Source organism: Salmo trutta, unplaced genomic scaffold, assembly GCF_901001165.1.
Source record: "Salmo trutta unplaced genomic scaffold, fSalTru1.1, whole genome shotgun sequence".
Taxonomy (NCBI): Eukaryota; Metazoa; Chordata; class Actinopteri; order Salmoniformes; family Salmonidae; genus Salmo; species Salmo trutta.
In genome coordinates this window covers 184,110-200,288 of record NW_021822680.1, presented here as the reverse complement: position 1 = coordinate 200,288, position 16,179 = coordinate 184,110, and the positions used below count along the sequence as shown (strand labels likewise).

Genomic DNA, 16,179 nt, shown 5'->3' with positions numbered 1-16,179 from the left:
AACTAAATGCTTGTGTTCATAGCTCCAACAGTAATATCTAACTAAATGCATGTGTTTCTAGCTCCAACAGTAATATCTAACTAAATGCTTGTGTTTCTAGCTCCAACAGTAATATCTAACTAAATGCTTGTGTTTCTAGCTCCAACAGTGCAGTAATATCTAACTAAATGCTTGTGTTCCCAGCTCCAACAGTGCAGTAATATCTAACTAAATGCTTGTGTTCCCAGCTCCAACAGTGCAGTAATATCTAACTAAATGCTTGTGTTCCTAGCTCCAACAGTGCAGTAATATCTAACTAAATGCTTGTGTTCCCAGCTCCAGAAGTGCAGTAATATCTAACTAAATGCTTGTGTTCCCAGCTCCAACAGTAATATCTAACTAAATGCTTGTGTTTCTAGCTCCAACAGTAATATCTAACTAAATGCTTGTGGTCCTAGCTCCAACAGTTCAGTAATATCTAACTAAATGCTTGTGTTCCCATGTCCAACAGTGCAGTAATATCTAACTAAATGCTTGTGTTCCCATGTCCAACAGTGCAGTAATATCTAACTAAATGCTTGTGTTTCTAGCTCCAACAGTGCAGTAATATTTAACTAAATGCTTGTGTTCCTAACACCAGAAGTGCAGTAGTATCTAACTAAATGCTTGTGTTTCTAGCTCCAGTAGTGCAGTAATATCTAACAATTCACAACAATAAAAAGGAATATAAAGAATATTTAAATATTAGGATGAGCAATGTCAGAGTGGCATTGACTAAAATACAGTAGAATAGAATACAGTAGATACATATGAGATGAGTAAAGCAAAAATATGTAAACATTATTAGAGTGACTAGTGTTCCATTATTAAAGTGACCAGTGATTTCAAGTCTATGTACAGTGGGGAAAAAAGTATTTGATCCCCTGCTGATTTTGTACGTTTGCCCACTGACAAAGAAATGATCAGTCTATAATTTTAATAGTAGGTTTATTTGAACAGTGAGAGACAGAATAACAACAAAAAAATCCAGAAAAACGCAAGTCAAAAATGTTATAAATTGATTTGCATTTTAATGAGGGAAATAAGTATTTGACCCCTCTGCAAAACATGACTTAGTACTTGGTGGCAAAACCCTTGTTTGTAATCACAGAGGTCAGACGTTTCTTGTAGTTGGCCACCAGGTTTGCACACATCTCTGGAGGGATTTTGTCCCACTCCTCTTTGCAGATCTTCTCCAAGTCATTAAGGTTTCGAGGCTGACGTTTGGCAACTCGAACCTTCAGCTCCCTCCACAGATTTTCTATGGGATTAAGGTCTGGAGACTGGCTAGGCCACTCAAGGACCTTAATGTGCTTCTTCTTGAGCCACTCCTTTGTTGCCTTGGCCGTGTGTTTTGGGTCATTGTCATGCTGGAATACCCATCCACGAACCATTTTCAATGCCCTGGCTGAGGGAAGGAGGTTCTCACCCAAGATTTGACGGTACATGGCCCCGTCCATCGTCCCTTTGATGCGGTGAAGTTGTCCTGTCCCCTTAGCAGAAAAACTCCCCCAAAGCATAATGTTTCCACCTCCATGTTTGACGGTGGAGATGGTGTTCTTGGGGTCATAGGCAGCATTCCTCCTCCTCCAAACACGGCGAGTTGAGTTGATGTCAAAGAGCTCCCTTTTGGTCTCATCTGACCACAACACTTTCACCAGTTGTCCTCTGAGTCATTCAGATGTTCATTGGCAAACTTCAGACGGGCATGTATATGTGCTTTCTGGAGCAGGGGGACCTTGCGGGCGCTGCAGGATTTCAGTCCTTCACGGCGTAGTGTGTTACCAATTGTTTTCTTGGTGACAATGGTCCCAGCTGCCTTGAGATCATTGACAAGATCCTCCCGTGTAGTTCTGGGCTGATTCCTCACCGTTCTCATGATCATTGCAACTCCACGAGGTGAGATCTTGCATGGAGCGCCAGGCTGAGGGATATTGACAGTTCTTTTGTGTTTCTTCCATTTGCGAATAATCGCACCAAATGTTGTCACCTTCTCACCAAGCTGCTTGGCGATGGTCTTGTAGCCCATTCCAGCCTTGTGTAGGTCTACAATCTTGTCCCTGACATCCTTGGAGAGCTCTTTGGTCTTGGCCATGGTGGAGAGTTTGGAATCTGATTGATTGCTTCTGTGGACATGTGTCTTTTTTACAGGTAACAAGCTGCGGTTAGAAGCACTCCCTTTAAGGGGGCCTAATGATTAGGGCCTAATTAATTTATTTCAATTGACTGATTTCCTTATAAGAACTGTAACTCAGTAAAATCTTTGAAATTCATGCATTTGTATTTTTGTTCATTGTTGTACCACCATACATGTGTGTAGCATGAGTTACTTAATGTGGAATATAGGTCCATGTAGTCATGGCTCTGTGTAGCACCGTGCATTTTCCAGAGTCTATTCTGGGACTGTGAAGAGACCTTGTGGCATGTCTTGTGGGGTATACATACTGAGCTGTGTGCTAGTTGTTTGAACAGACTGCTCATTGCATTCAGCATGTCAATACCTCTCACAAAGACGAGTAGTGATGCAGTCAATCTCTCCTCTACTTTGAGCCAGGAGAGACTGACATGCATGTAATTGATGTTAGCTCTCCATGTACATTTAATAAGGTCCAGCCGTGCTGCCTTGTTCTGGACCAGCTGTAATTTGCCTACGTCCCTCTTTGTGGCACTTGACCATATGATTGTGCGGTAGTCCAGGTGCTACAAAACTAGGACCTGTAGGACCTGCCTTGTTGATTGCAATGTCAAGAAGGCAGACCAGCGCTTTATTACGGGCAGACCTCTCCCCATCTTAGCTTCTATTGTATCAATACGTTTTGACCATGATAGTTTACAATCCAGGGTTACTCCAAGCTGTTTAGTCACGTCAACTTGCTCAATTTCCAACTTATTCATTACAAGATTTGGTTGAGATTTATGGTTAAGTGAATGACTTGTCCCAAATACAATGCTTTTAGTTTTTTAAATATTTAGTATTTCTTGCCACCCATTCTGAAACTGACTGCCGCTCTTTGTTAAATGTTGCAGTGATTTCACTTGCTGTGGTAGCTTATGTTTTCCAAGATGGCGTAGCAGTTCAGACGTCTTTGTCTTGTTGTGTCCCGTGTATATATATATTTTTTTCCTTCTTACATATTTCGTATATATTTTTTAGCTTTTAACCTCAGTTTGAACATGCTCTCCTGCAACCCGCTTCCCCCAATGTGGTAAGGATCTGCTGTTTTCTATACTTTAGAACAGGAATCCCCAACAGAAGCTAGCAAGCTAACTAGCTACTAGCTAGTAGTCAGTTAGCCACTGTTAGCGGTCAGCTTACCTTAGCCCGGTCAACTCCTGCCAGTCTGCATAGCGCGATTCAACCCAGAGCATACCGGACTGCTTTTTCTCCACATCTCCGGATTCCGACTGCAAGCGCTGAACCTTTTCACCTGGATTATCGCAGCTAGCTAGCGTCTATCTGAGTGGCTACCCCCTGGCTAATGTCTCTGTCCCGAAGCAAGCACCAGTGAGCCTGGAACTAGCCTCGTGCTAGGCCCATCTCCTGGCTAGCTGAAGAGGTCCATCAGCCACTCCTTGGGCTTCTTTTTTCTTCCCCAAGATGGCATAGCAGTCAGACGTCCTTTGTCCTCCTCTTGTCGTGTCCCGTGTATGTATATATATATTTACATATTTCCTTCGCATATCTTTTTATATATTTTTTTTCTAAAAACTCAACCTCAAAACACTCTCCTGCAACCTGCCTCACCAATAAAAAAAAAAAAAATAGTATTATTTACCTCAAATCTGAAATCCACAACAGAAGCTAGCCAGTTCACTGGCTAACGTTGGAGTTCAGCTAGCCACGGTTAGCGGTCACCAGCTATCCATTAGCTCACACCAGAGCATACCGGACCTATTCTCTCTCCATATCCCCGGATTTCTACCGCAGGCTCTGGACATTTACACCTGGATCTTGCAGCTAGCTAGCTGCTAACTGAGTGACTATTGGCAAACGTCGGTCCCGGAGCTAACATAAATTATTCCGGAGCTAGCCAGCTGAAGAGTTCCATCAGCCACTCCTGGGCTACAATCACCTATCCGGACCCGCTTTACTGCCGATGCGGAGCACCATCGGGCCTTCACGACTGGACTACCGACGTTATCTGCCCGAGGGAGTTATCCAACTGACCCCTCCGTCGCGACGTAACCGGAACGCCCATCTGCAGCCCGCTAATCGTTAGCGGTCTTATCGGCTGCTATTTGAATAGGTCTATTGGACAATTTTCTTGGGCCACTTTAACTATAACTATTTTGCCAAATGAACTGGTCCCCCCTACCACACGGAACCCCACTAATCTACAGACGGAAACGCACGAGGTGGCTAAAAACAGACCTCCCTCCATCTTCTACCAGCTTGCTACCTATGGCTCGGCTAGCTGTCTAATTCTCACGGGACCCTTTGATCACTCGGCTAAGCATGCCTCACCTTAATGTAAATATGCCTTGTCCATTGCTGTTCTGGTTAGTGTTTATTGGCTTATTTCACTGTAGAGCCTCTAGCCCTGCTCATTATACCTTATCCAACCTTTCAGTTCCTCCACCCACACATGCTATGACATCTTCTGGTTTCAATGATGTTTCTAGAGACAATATCTCTCTCATCATCACTCAATGCCTAGGTTTACCTCCACTGTATTCACATCCTACCATACCTTTGTCTGTACATTATACCTTGAAGCTATTTTATCGCCCCCAGAAACCTGCTCCATTTACTCTCTATTCCGGACGTCACAGACGATCAATCCTCATAGCTTTTAGCCGTATCCTTATCCTCCTCCTCCTCTGTTCCTCTGGTGATGTAGAGGTGAATCCAGGCCCTGCAGTGCCTAGCTCCACTCCTATTCACCAGGCGCTCTCTTTTGATGACTTCTGTAACCGTAATAGCCTTGGTTTCATGCATGTTAACATTAGAAGCCTCCTCCCTAAGTTTGTTTTATTCACTGCTTTAGCACACTCTGCCAACCCGGATGTCCTAGCCGTGTCTGAATCCTGGCTTAGGAAGTCCATCAAAAACTCTGAAATCTTCATCCCTAACTACAACATTTTCAGACAAGATAGAATGGCCAAAGGGGGCGGTGTTGCAATCTACTGCAGAGATAACCTGCAGAGTTCTGTCCTACTATCCAGATCTGTACCCAAACAATTTGAACTTCTACTTTTAAAAATCCATCTCTCCAAAAACAAGTCTCTCACCGTTGCCGCCTGCTATAGACCACCCTCGGCCCCCAGCTGTGCTCTGGACACCATATGTGAACTGATTGCCCCCCATCTGTCTTCAGAGCTTGTGCTGCTAGGTGACCTAAACTGGGACATGCTTAAAACCCCAGCCATCCTACAATCCAAGCTTGACACCCTAAATCTCACACAAATTATTAATGAACCCACTAGGTACCACCTCAAAGCCGTAAACACGGGCACCCTCATAGATATCATCCTAACCAACTTGCCCTCTAAATACAGCTCTGCTGTTTTCAACCAAGATCTCAGCGATCAGTGCCTCATTGCCTGCATCCGTAATGGGTCAGCGGTCAAACGACCTCCACTCATCACTGTTAAACACTCCCTGAAACATTTCAGTGAGCAGGCCTTTCTAATCGACCTGGCCCGGGTATCCTGGAAGGATATTGACCTCATCCCGTCAGTAGAGGATGCCTGGTTATTTAAAAAAAATGCCTTCCTCTCCATCTTAAATAAGCATGCCCCATTCAAGAAATTTAGAACCAGGAACAGATATAGCCCTTGGTTCTCTCCAGACCTGACTGCCCTTAACCAACACAAAAACATCCTGTGGCGTTCTGCATTAGCATCGATCAGCCCCCGTGATATGCAACTTTTCAGGGAAGTTAGAAACCAATATACACAGGCAGTTAGAAAAGCCAAGGCTAGCTTTTTGAAGCAGAAATTTGCTTCCTGCAACACAAACTCAAAAAAGTTCTGGGACACTGTAAAGTCCATGGAGAATAAGAACACCTCCTCCCAGCTGCCCACTGCTCTGAGGATAGGAAACTCTGTCACCACCGATAAACCCACTATAATTGAGAATCTCAATAAGCATTTTTCTACGGCTGGCCATGCTTTCCACCTGGCTACCCCTACCGCAGTCAACAGCACTGCACCCCCCACAGCTACTCGCCCAAGCCTTCCCCGTTTCTCCTTCTCCCAAATCCATTCAACTGATGTTCTGAAAGAGCTGCAAAATCTGGACCCCTACAAATCAGCCGGGCTAGACAATCTGGACCCTTTCTTTCTAAAATTATCTGCCGAAATTGTTGCAACCCCTATTACTAGCAATGTTCAACCTCTCTTTCGTGTCGTTTGAGATTCCCAAAGATTGGAAAGCAGCTGCTGTCATCCCCCTCTTCAAAGGAGGGGACACTCTTGACCCAAACTGCTACAGACCTATATCTATCATACCCTGCCTTTCTAAGGTCTTCGAAAGCCAAGTCAACAAACAGATTACCGACCATTTCGAATCCCACCGCACCTTCTCCGCTATGCAATCTGGTTTCAGAGCTGGTCATGGGTGCACCTCAGCCACGCTCACCGTCCTAAACAATATCGTAACCGCAATCGATAAGAAACAATACTGTGCTGCCGTATTCATTGACCTGGCCAAAGCTTTCGACTCTGTCAATCACCACATCCTCATCGGCAGACTCAACAGCCTTGGTTTCTCAAATGACTGCCTCGCCTGGTTCACCAACTACTTCTCAGACAGAGTTCAGTGTGTCAAATCGGAGGGCCTGTTGTCCGGACCTCTGGCAGTCTCTATGGGGGTGCCACAGGGTTCAATTCTCGAGCCGACTCTTTTCTCTGTATACATCAATGATGTCACTCCTGCTGCTGGTGATTCTCTGATCCACCTCTACACAGACGACACCATTCTGTATACTTCTGGCCCTTCTTTGGACACTGTGTTAACTAACCTCCAGACGAGCTTCAATGCCATACAACTCTCCTTCCGTGGCCTCCAACTGCTTTTAAATGCAAGTAAAACTAAACGCATGCTCTTCAACCAGTCGCTGCCCGCACCTGTCCGCCCGTCCAGCATCACTACTCTGGACGGTTCTGACTTAAAATATGTGGACAATTACAAATACCTAGGTGTCTGGTTAGACTGTAAACTCTCCTTCCAGACTCACATTAAGCGTCTCCAATCCAAAATTAAATCTAGAGTCAGCTTCCTATTTCGCAACAAAGCATCCCCTTCACTCATGCTGGCAAACATACCCTGGGTAAAACTGACTATCCTACCGATCCTCGACTTCGGCGATGTCATTTACAAAATAGCATCCAACACACTACTCAGCAAATTGGATGCAGTCTATCACAGTGCCATCCGTTTTGTCACCAAAGCCCCATATAGTACCCACCACTGCAACCTGTATGCTCTCGTTGGCTGGCCCTCGCTTCATATTCGTCGCCAAACCCACTGGCTCCAGGTCATCTATAAGTCTTTGCTAGGTGAAGCCCCGCCTTATCTCAGTTCACTAGTCACCATAGCAGCACCCACCCGTAGCACGCGCTCCAGCAGGTATATTTCACTAGTCAGCCCCAAAATCAATTCCCCCTTTGGCCGCCTTTCCTTCCAGTTCTCTGCTGCTAATGACTGGAACGAATTGCAAAAGTCACTGAAGCTGGAGACTCATATCTCCCTCACTAACTTTAAGCATCAGCTGTCAGAGCAGCTCACAGATCAATGCACCTGTACATAGCCCATCTGTAAATAACCCATCCAACTACCTCATCCCCATATTATAATTTTTTTTTTTGCTGAACTTTTGAGGATCTGGGGACCCATGCCAAATCTTTTAAGTCTCCTGAGGGGAAAAAGGTGTTGTCGTGCCCTCTTCACGACTGTCTTGGTGTGTTTGGACCATGGTAGTTGGTGATGTGAACACCAAGGAACTTGAAACTCTCAACTGGACGTGCTACCTTGCCTACCTTCATGGGCTATACTCAGCCTTGTCTCAGGGTAGTAAGTTAGTGGTCTGTTGATATCCATCCAGTGGTGTGGGGGCTGTGCTTTGGCAAAGTGGGTTGGCCCTGCCTGGGGATATCATCGGACGGGGCCACAGTGTCCCCCGCCCCACTCTGTCTCAGTCTCCAGTTTCTATACTGCAATAGTCTATGTGCTGGGGCTAGGGTCAGTCTGTCTTATCTGGTGTCCTGTGTGAATCTAAGTCTGTTCCCTCTAATTCGCTCCCTCTCTCTCCCTCCCCTCCCAGAGGACCTGAACCCTAGGACTATGCCTTAGGACTACCTGGCCTGATGAATCCTGGTTGTCCCCAGTGCACCTGGTCGTGCTGCTGCTCCAGTTTCAACTGTTCTGCCTGCGGCTATGGAACCCAGACCTGTTCACTGGGTGTGCTACCTTGTCTCTGACCTGCTGTTTTCAACTCTCTCTCTCTCTCTCTCTCTCTCTCTCTCTCTATCGCATCTGCTGTCTAGACCTCTGAATGCTTGGCTATGAAAAGCCAACTGACATTTACTCCTGAAGTACTGACCTGTTGCACCCTCTACAACCACTGTGATTATTATTTGACACTGCTGGTCATCTATGAACATTTGAACATCTTGAAGAACAATCTGGCCTTAATGGTCATGTACTGTTATAATTTCCTCCCTGCACAGCCAGAAGAGGACTGGCCACCCCTCAGAGCCTGGTTCCTCTCTAGGTTTCTTCCTAGGTTCCTGCCATTCTAGCCACCGTGCTTCTACATCTGCATTGCTTGCTGTTTGGGGTTTTAGGCTGCTGCTGATGTAAAAAAGGCTTTATAAATAAATTTGATTGGTTGGTTGGTAGCAGGCTGATTGGATGGCTGTTTGAGTCAGTAAAGGGTGCTTTAATGTTCCTGGGTAGCAGAATGACTTTTGCGTCCCTCCAGGCCTGAGGGTACACACTTTCCCGTAGACTTAGATTGAAGAGATGGCGATATCGTCCACTATCATCCTCAGTAATTGTCCATCCAAGTTATCAGTCCCAGTTGGCTTGTCATTGTTCATAGACAACAATCCATTTTTCACCTCTTACACACTGACTTTACGGAATTCAAAATTACAATCTTTCATAATCTGGTCAGTTAAGTGTAACAGTCTAGCTTCTGTCCCTCTCCTCACCCCAACCTGGGCTTGAACCAGGGACCATCTGCACACATCAACAACTGACACCCTACGAAGCATCGTTACCCATCGCGCCACAAAAGCCGCAGCCCTTGTAGAGCAAGGGGAACAACTACTTCAAGGTCTCAGAGCGAGTGACATCACCCGATTGAAACGCTATTAGCGCGCACCACCACTAGCTAACTAACTAGCCATTTCACATCGGTTACATAAGCTTTTAGAATTTGTTGCTGGCATGTCATGCATAAGTTTGCTAATCTTGCCAATGAAAAAAATCTGTATTTGACATTATCAAATGATCTGATTCAATGAGTGATGAGGATGAGTTTGTATTTTTCCTCAACATTTCATTCAAAGCTTTTTACTCATTATTTATGTCATTTATTTTTGTTTCATAGTGCAGATTCTTCTTTTTATTTAGTTACATGATTTCTCAATTTACAGTACGTTTGCCGATCAGGATACCGCTTTAAAACAAATTTCAATTCATGTTGATGATTTAATTCCTGTGCTGTTTGTAACTACCCTGGTAGGTTGACTGATAACCTGAACCAGGTTACAGGTACTAGTTACAGTTTGAAGCTTTTTCTTGAGTGGACAGCTTGACGAAAGCCAGTAAATATTTAGGTCCCCCAGAAAATATACCTCTCTGTTGATATCACATACATTATCAAGCATTTCACCCATATTATCCAGATACTGACTGTTAGCACTTGGTGGTCTATAGCAACTTCCCATAAGAACTGGCTACATCTGCATTGCTTGCTCTTTGAGATTTAAGGCTTGGTTTCTGTAAAGCACTTTGTGACAACAGCTGATGTAGAAAGGGCCTTATAAATACATTTTATTGAGGTGAGTCCGGTGAAACTGTGGCCATATCACTTCAACAGTATTTAACATGAGATCCTCTCTAGGCTTTACAGGAATGTGGTTCTGAATATAGACCCCAACACCTCCTCCATTGGTATTGCTGTCTTTTCGGTAGATGTTATAACCTTGTATTGATACCGTTGTATCATCAAAGGTATTATCTGAGTTTCAGAGATACAGTAGTCAGAATATGAATGTTATCTGTTACTAACAAGTTATCGATTTCATTAACCTTGTTTCTTAGGCTACATTAACGTAGGCGATTTTGTGGGCTTTTCTAGGATGATTGATTGTTTTTATTGCTTTACTGGGAAGCTTATCAGATGTAGACATGACAGTGATATTTATGTTTGAGCTGATAGCCCAGGATGAGCTGCACACAGTGGACTTCCTACTAGGGCACACAGCCTTAGTGCTCAAAGTATAACTCTGGTTCATAGGCAGATTATTACCGCTGACAAAAGCTTTAGGATTGAAAGAGGCATTCAGGGGAGTTACAGGGACACAAGTTAGGTTACTTACACTACGACTTCCAACGCCCCTGGGACAATGTACATTTGCAGCAGTACAACGACAGCTCAGAGACACAATGGTAGGGATTATCTGAGCAGGGTTTGGGTCACTGATAAATCATTGTCTCAATGCGACCTTGAAATGCGTGGACACGGTCCAGGCACCAATATGATATGGATGGAATCGTCATTCCTGTAGCATCTTCTGTTTCCAGAAGGTGTCAAAGTTATCTTTCACCAGATGTGTAATGGCAGTAGCCTGCTGAATCCAAGGCAAATCTGTCAAGAGTTATACATTTTAAATTGCACCATTGCCTAGCTCTCTCCATTCCCAAATAAATATGGAGGTTTTAAGGAGCAGCGTCTCGTAATTTGTTGTATGATTTACCGACCTGCTGCAGGGTTGTCACTAGTTACCACCGCCACAAAGTCAGAAACCCAGCCGATTTCTACAGTATCTCTTCTTCAAACGTGATTCTAAACAACCTTAACCACACTGCTAACCTAATTCCTAACCTTAAATTAGTACCAAAAATCAAATGTTTGTTTTTATGAATTTTTACGATATAGCCAATATAGACTTTGTGGCTGTGCTATCTAGTGGAAATACTGCTGTAGGTGTGTTATGATGGTCGGTCACAAGGTGGCGCTGCTGCACTGAAAATGTCTTCACCACTAAGAAATATTATACTTTTTGTATTTCACATTGCATCTGAAACAAACTGTTGACAGACAAGACACTTTTAGGCTACTATACTTTCATTTTATTAATTAGGAATTATGTAAAGCTTTATCGATATCTCAGATTTGAATGTTCAGACAACATTCGAGGATGACATTGTGGGAGATATAGTGATTGACGACCACAACAGCCTTGTCTGAAGATATTCTGAACCTGGACAGCCTAACCCGGCCATGATGTCAAAAACATCCAGAGTAGGCGGGAATAACGGAGTTTATTGACCAATGAACAATCGTAAAATCGCCCAGAGTCCAATGGTAAATGTAGTTGTCGTTTGACAACAGGAGCAGTAGACGGGTGAATACCAAACTAACAGACTGTGTAGTGAGTGAAAGTACATCATTACCCCTAGAAGAATTTAACTCAGTGAAAGGTAAGTCGTCTCCTGCATGATATTGTTTGACTTTTAATATATATATTTAGAACTGTCCGCCAGTTTCTATCGCTGACATAAAGTCCAAATATAACGTTACTCCGTTATGTTGGTCAAGGCAGCACCATTTATACAATTTATCTTCATCAAATTTGATTTGAACATAACAGTAACCACACTGCTAACCTCATGCCTAACCTTAAATTAAGACCAAAAAGCACATTTGAACTTTGCGTCTGTGAGTCTGACTTTATGGCTATGGAAGCCAGTGGAGACCAGGTAGTGGCCGGTGGGGAAGAGACTAAACGGTCACGCTTGGAGTTGGGACGGATTTCAATCTGGCCCCTGCTAACTCATTCAATTATTTATGCTAATTTATGCGTGTGGCTTAAGCTGCCGATTTTAGCATGTCAATATTGGTGGTGCAAAGTCGACCAATTTTTTTTTTTAGATGCATGCCATCAAAGCCACTACAAAACATGTATTATTTTATTAGGCCTATGTGGCCTTAAAAAGGAGGGAAAATACAATCATGAGGATCCACTTTTTATTTACTGTATATTTGTTTACTCCATGTGTAGCTCTGTGTTGTTGTTTGTGTCGCACTGCTTTGCTTTATCTTGGCCAGGTCGCAGTTGTAAATGAGAACTTGTTCTCAACTGGCCTATCTGGTTAAATAAAGGTGAAAAAAATAATACAAAAATAAACAGACAATGAAAGCTCTTACAATATTCAATGAGTACATTTCTCTAAAATGGTCTGTCTTTAGGCTACATGTGCACCACCAATTCAGAACTGTCAGCTAAGTTATGATGGGGAGAGGGACCAAATGATTAGAGTATTAGAGTTTATTATTAGAGTAGAGCTAAGTTATGATGGGGAGAGGGAGTGAGGCACATGAGCTGCTAACAGCTACTCAACATACACTATGTATTATTTTCTTAGCTACAGCATACACATCTCCCTGGCAGATTACATCGTTTGCAGTGCCTTCAGAAAGTATTCAGACCCCTTGACTTTTTCCACATTTTGTTACATTTCAGCCTTATTCAAAAATGTATTAAATTATTTTTTTACTCATCAATCTACACAGAATACCCCATAATGATAATTGAAAAAATATATATATATTTTATTTTGGCAAATGTATTAAAAATAAAAAACAGATACCTTGTGCAGACCCTTTGCTATGATACTTGAAATTGAGCTCAGGTGCATCCTGTTTCCATTGGTAATCTTTAAGATGTTTCTACAACTTGATTGGAGTCCACCTGTTAATTGGACATGATTTGGAAAGGCAAACACCTGGTCCCAGTACAGTGCATGTCAGAGCAAAAACTAAGCCATGAGGTCGAAGGAATTATCTGTAGAGCTCCGAGACAGGATGTGTTGAGGCTCAGATCTGGGGAAGGATACCAAAACATTTCTGCAGGATTGAAGGTCCCCAAGAACACAGGGGCCTCCATCATTCTTAGTTGGAAGAAATTTGGAACCACCGAGACTTCCTAGAGCTGGCCGCCCGGCCAAACTGAGCAATCTGGGAGATGGGCCTTGGTCAGGGAGGTAACCAAGAACCCGGTGGTCACTCTGACAGAGCTCCAGAGTTCCTCTGTGGAGATGGGAGAACCTTCCAGAAGGACAACCATCTCTGCAGCACTCCACCAATCAGGCCTTTATGGTAGACAGACGGAAGCCACTCCTCAGTAAAAGGCACATGACAGCCCACTTGGAGTTTGCTCACAGGGGCCTCCATCATTCTTAGTTGGAAGAAATTTGGAACCACCGAGACTTCCTAGAGCTGGCCGCCCGGCCAAACTGAGCAATCTGGGAGATGGGCCTTGGTCAGGGAGGTAACCAAGAACCCGGTATTCACTCTGACAGAGCTCCAGAGTTCCTCTGTGGAGATGGGAGAACCTTCCAGAAGGACAACCATCTCTGCAGCACTCCACCAATCAGAACTTTATGGTAGACAGACGGAAGCCACTCCTCAGTAAAAGGCACATGACAGCCCACTTGGAGTTTGCTCAAAGGCACCTAAAGACTCTCAGACCATGAGAAACAAGATTCTCTGGTCTGATGAAACCAAGATTGAACTCTTTGGCCTGAATGCCAAGTGTCACATCTGGAGGCAAACTGGCACCATCCCTACGGTGAAGCATGGTGGTGGCAGCATCATGCTGTGGGGATGTTTTTCAGTGGCAGGGACTGGGATACTAGTCAGGATCAAGGGAAAGATGAACGGAGCAAAGTACAGAGAGATCCTTGATGAAAACCTGCTCCAGAGCGCTCAGGACCTCAGACTGGGGCAAAGGTTCACCTTCCAACAGGAGAATGACCCTAAGCACACAGCCAAGATAACGCAGGAGTGACTTCGGGACAAGTCTCTGAATGTCCTTGAGTGGCCCAGCCAGAGCCCGGACCTGAACCCGATCGAACATCTCTGGAGAGACCTGAAAATAGCTGTGCAGCGACGCTCCCCATCCAACCTGACAGAACTTGAGAGGATCTGCAGAAAAGAATGGGAGAAACTCCCCAAATACAGGTGTGCCAAGCTTGTAGAATCATACCGAAGAAGACTTGAGGCTGTAATTGCTGCAAGTGGTGCTTCAACAAAGTACTGAGTAAAAGGACTGAATACTTATGCAAATGTGATATTTAAAAAAAAGTAATGTAAATAAACTTGGCAAATGTAAAAAAAAGTTTTTGCTTTGTCATTATGGGGTATTGTGTGTAGATTGTTAAGGAGAAAAAAAAACGTTTTAATACATTTTAGAATAATGCTGTAACGTAACAATGTGGAATAAGTCAAGGGGTATGAATACTTTCTGAATACACTGTATGCAGCAGTATACAGGACATATTTTTGGACTCACCGTTTCTGTGCTGTGCTCACTTGAACGTGGCATGACGGTCTTTCTTGTGGGCTCACTTTGTCATCAAAGTCTGGCATTCTCTGGATTTATGGTGCTTTCAAGACAACTGAGAACTCTGAAAAAAACTAGGTGGAATCATGACAACATCATTGATCTTCAGGTCGTAGCTCTAGAAGGGGTCTGAATACTTTCTGAATGCACTGAATGGTGCTTTCAAGACAACTGGGAACTCTGAAAAAACAAGGTTGAATTATGACGTCAGTGATCTTCAGGTCAGAGCCTGAGTTCCTGACTTAGGATTCCGAGTTGGATGACCGTTCAAAACGTATTTAACCAGTCAGAGCTCGTTTTTCCCCCCCAGAGTTCCCAGTCGTCTTGAATGCAATGAAGTCTGAGATTTCCCAGTTCTGAGTTTCCAGTTGTTTTAAACGCGGCAGATGTCATGCTGGAAGTCATGCAACCTTTTCTGGCCCATTGTGTTGCGGGTGAATGTTTATCCTTTTAAGCTTGGAAAAGAGACTCTTTCAGACCGACTATTTAAAATCCTTGAACCCAGACTTGGGCCACACACCCTCTCCACTGAATAGCAGGCAGGGGAATCAAAATAGTGATTGCTTTGCAACGCTTGCAGTTAGCCATTGATTCCTTCCAAACCACTTATTGTTGAATTTGCAATTTCCAACTTATTGTGTAATGTTTATGTCCAATGGCCGACGAGCACCGATACGTTTTTATCTATAATTTCTCTTCATTATTTCTCTTCATATGACAAGGATTAAAAAGCATTTGCCAGTAGATTGCCGACATTATTCATGATGATGACTGATTGTCTAGCTTGCTAGCTAAGATTTTGAATGCATGATGTTGACATGATCAGTTCAATCAAAGCTACTGTAGATATAACGTGATTTGACGTCATTTTATTTGTGGCCAATGACCTTGAGCCTTCTTGGATGGGCACTTCTAATGTAAATCTATGGCAGCACCCAAAGGGGGCTTGAACTGCCTAGTGTCGGAGTGTGTTCGCAACTGGTCGACGGAAGTCAGGTGCAGGAGAGCAGAGATGAGTGAACAGGCACTTTATTCAGGCAGAGGAAAACAGCCGGATTCAACTGCATCACAACACTCCAGCCCAAGGAAAAAAGCGATAAATACACAAATAGGTACAAATAACAAAACCACGGTTACAACAATACCCGCCGCAAAACCAGCCCGTAGCGTCACACACGTAACGAACGAAACAATACCACACACAGACATGGGGGGGGACAGAGGATAATATACACGTAAAGTAATGAGGGGTGTAAACCAGGTTTTCGGGAAAACAAGACAAAACAAATGGAAAATGAAAAGGTGGAGCGGCGATGACTAGAACCGACTACGGCGGGAGTCGTGACAACTAGCTCTCCCTGTAGATTTGGAGGTGACGTAGAGTCCCCGTGAGTGACAGAACACTGAGCCAATCAAGGAAACATTGTTTATTTATTTACATTGTTTACAAACCTGATATGTGACACGAATTAATGCAAATAGCATGTAAAACAGGAAAGAGAAAAACAGGATTTTCTAGCTGCCTGTCACCCTGGCCTAATATTAGCTACTTCACTCTAAAGTACTGAATGCAGGACA

The 16,179-nt window shown here is 43.8% G+C and overlaps 1 protein-coding gene across 2 annotated transcripts in view; it reads left to right on the top strand.

The window, feature by feature from the left end:
- Positions 1–11,567: 11,567 nt before the first annotated feature.
- Positions 11,568–16,179, top strand: part of LOC115183231 (AP-1 complex subunit sigma-2-like) — a 44,493-nt gene continuing 39,881 nt past the window's right edge. For both annotated transcript variants that reach the window (XM_029744570.1, XM_029744571.1), the window contains exon 1: positions 11,568–11,677. The gene's annotated coding sequence lies outside the window, so the exon portion shown is untranslated. The remainder of the gene's footprint in view (positions 11,678–16,179) is intronic.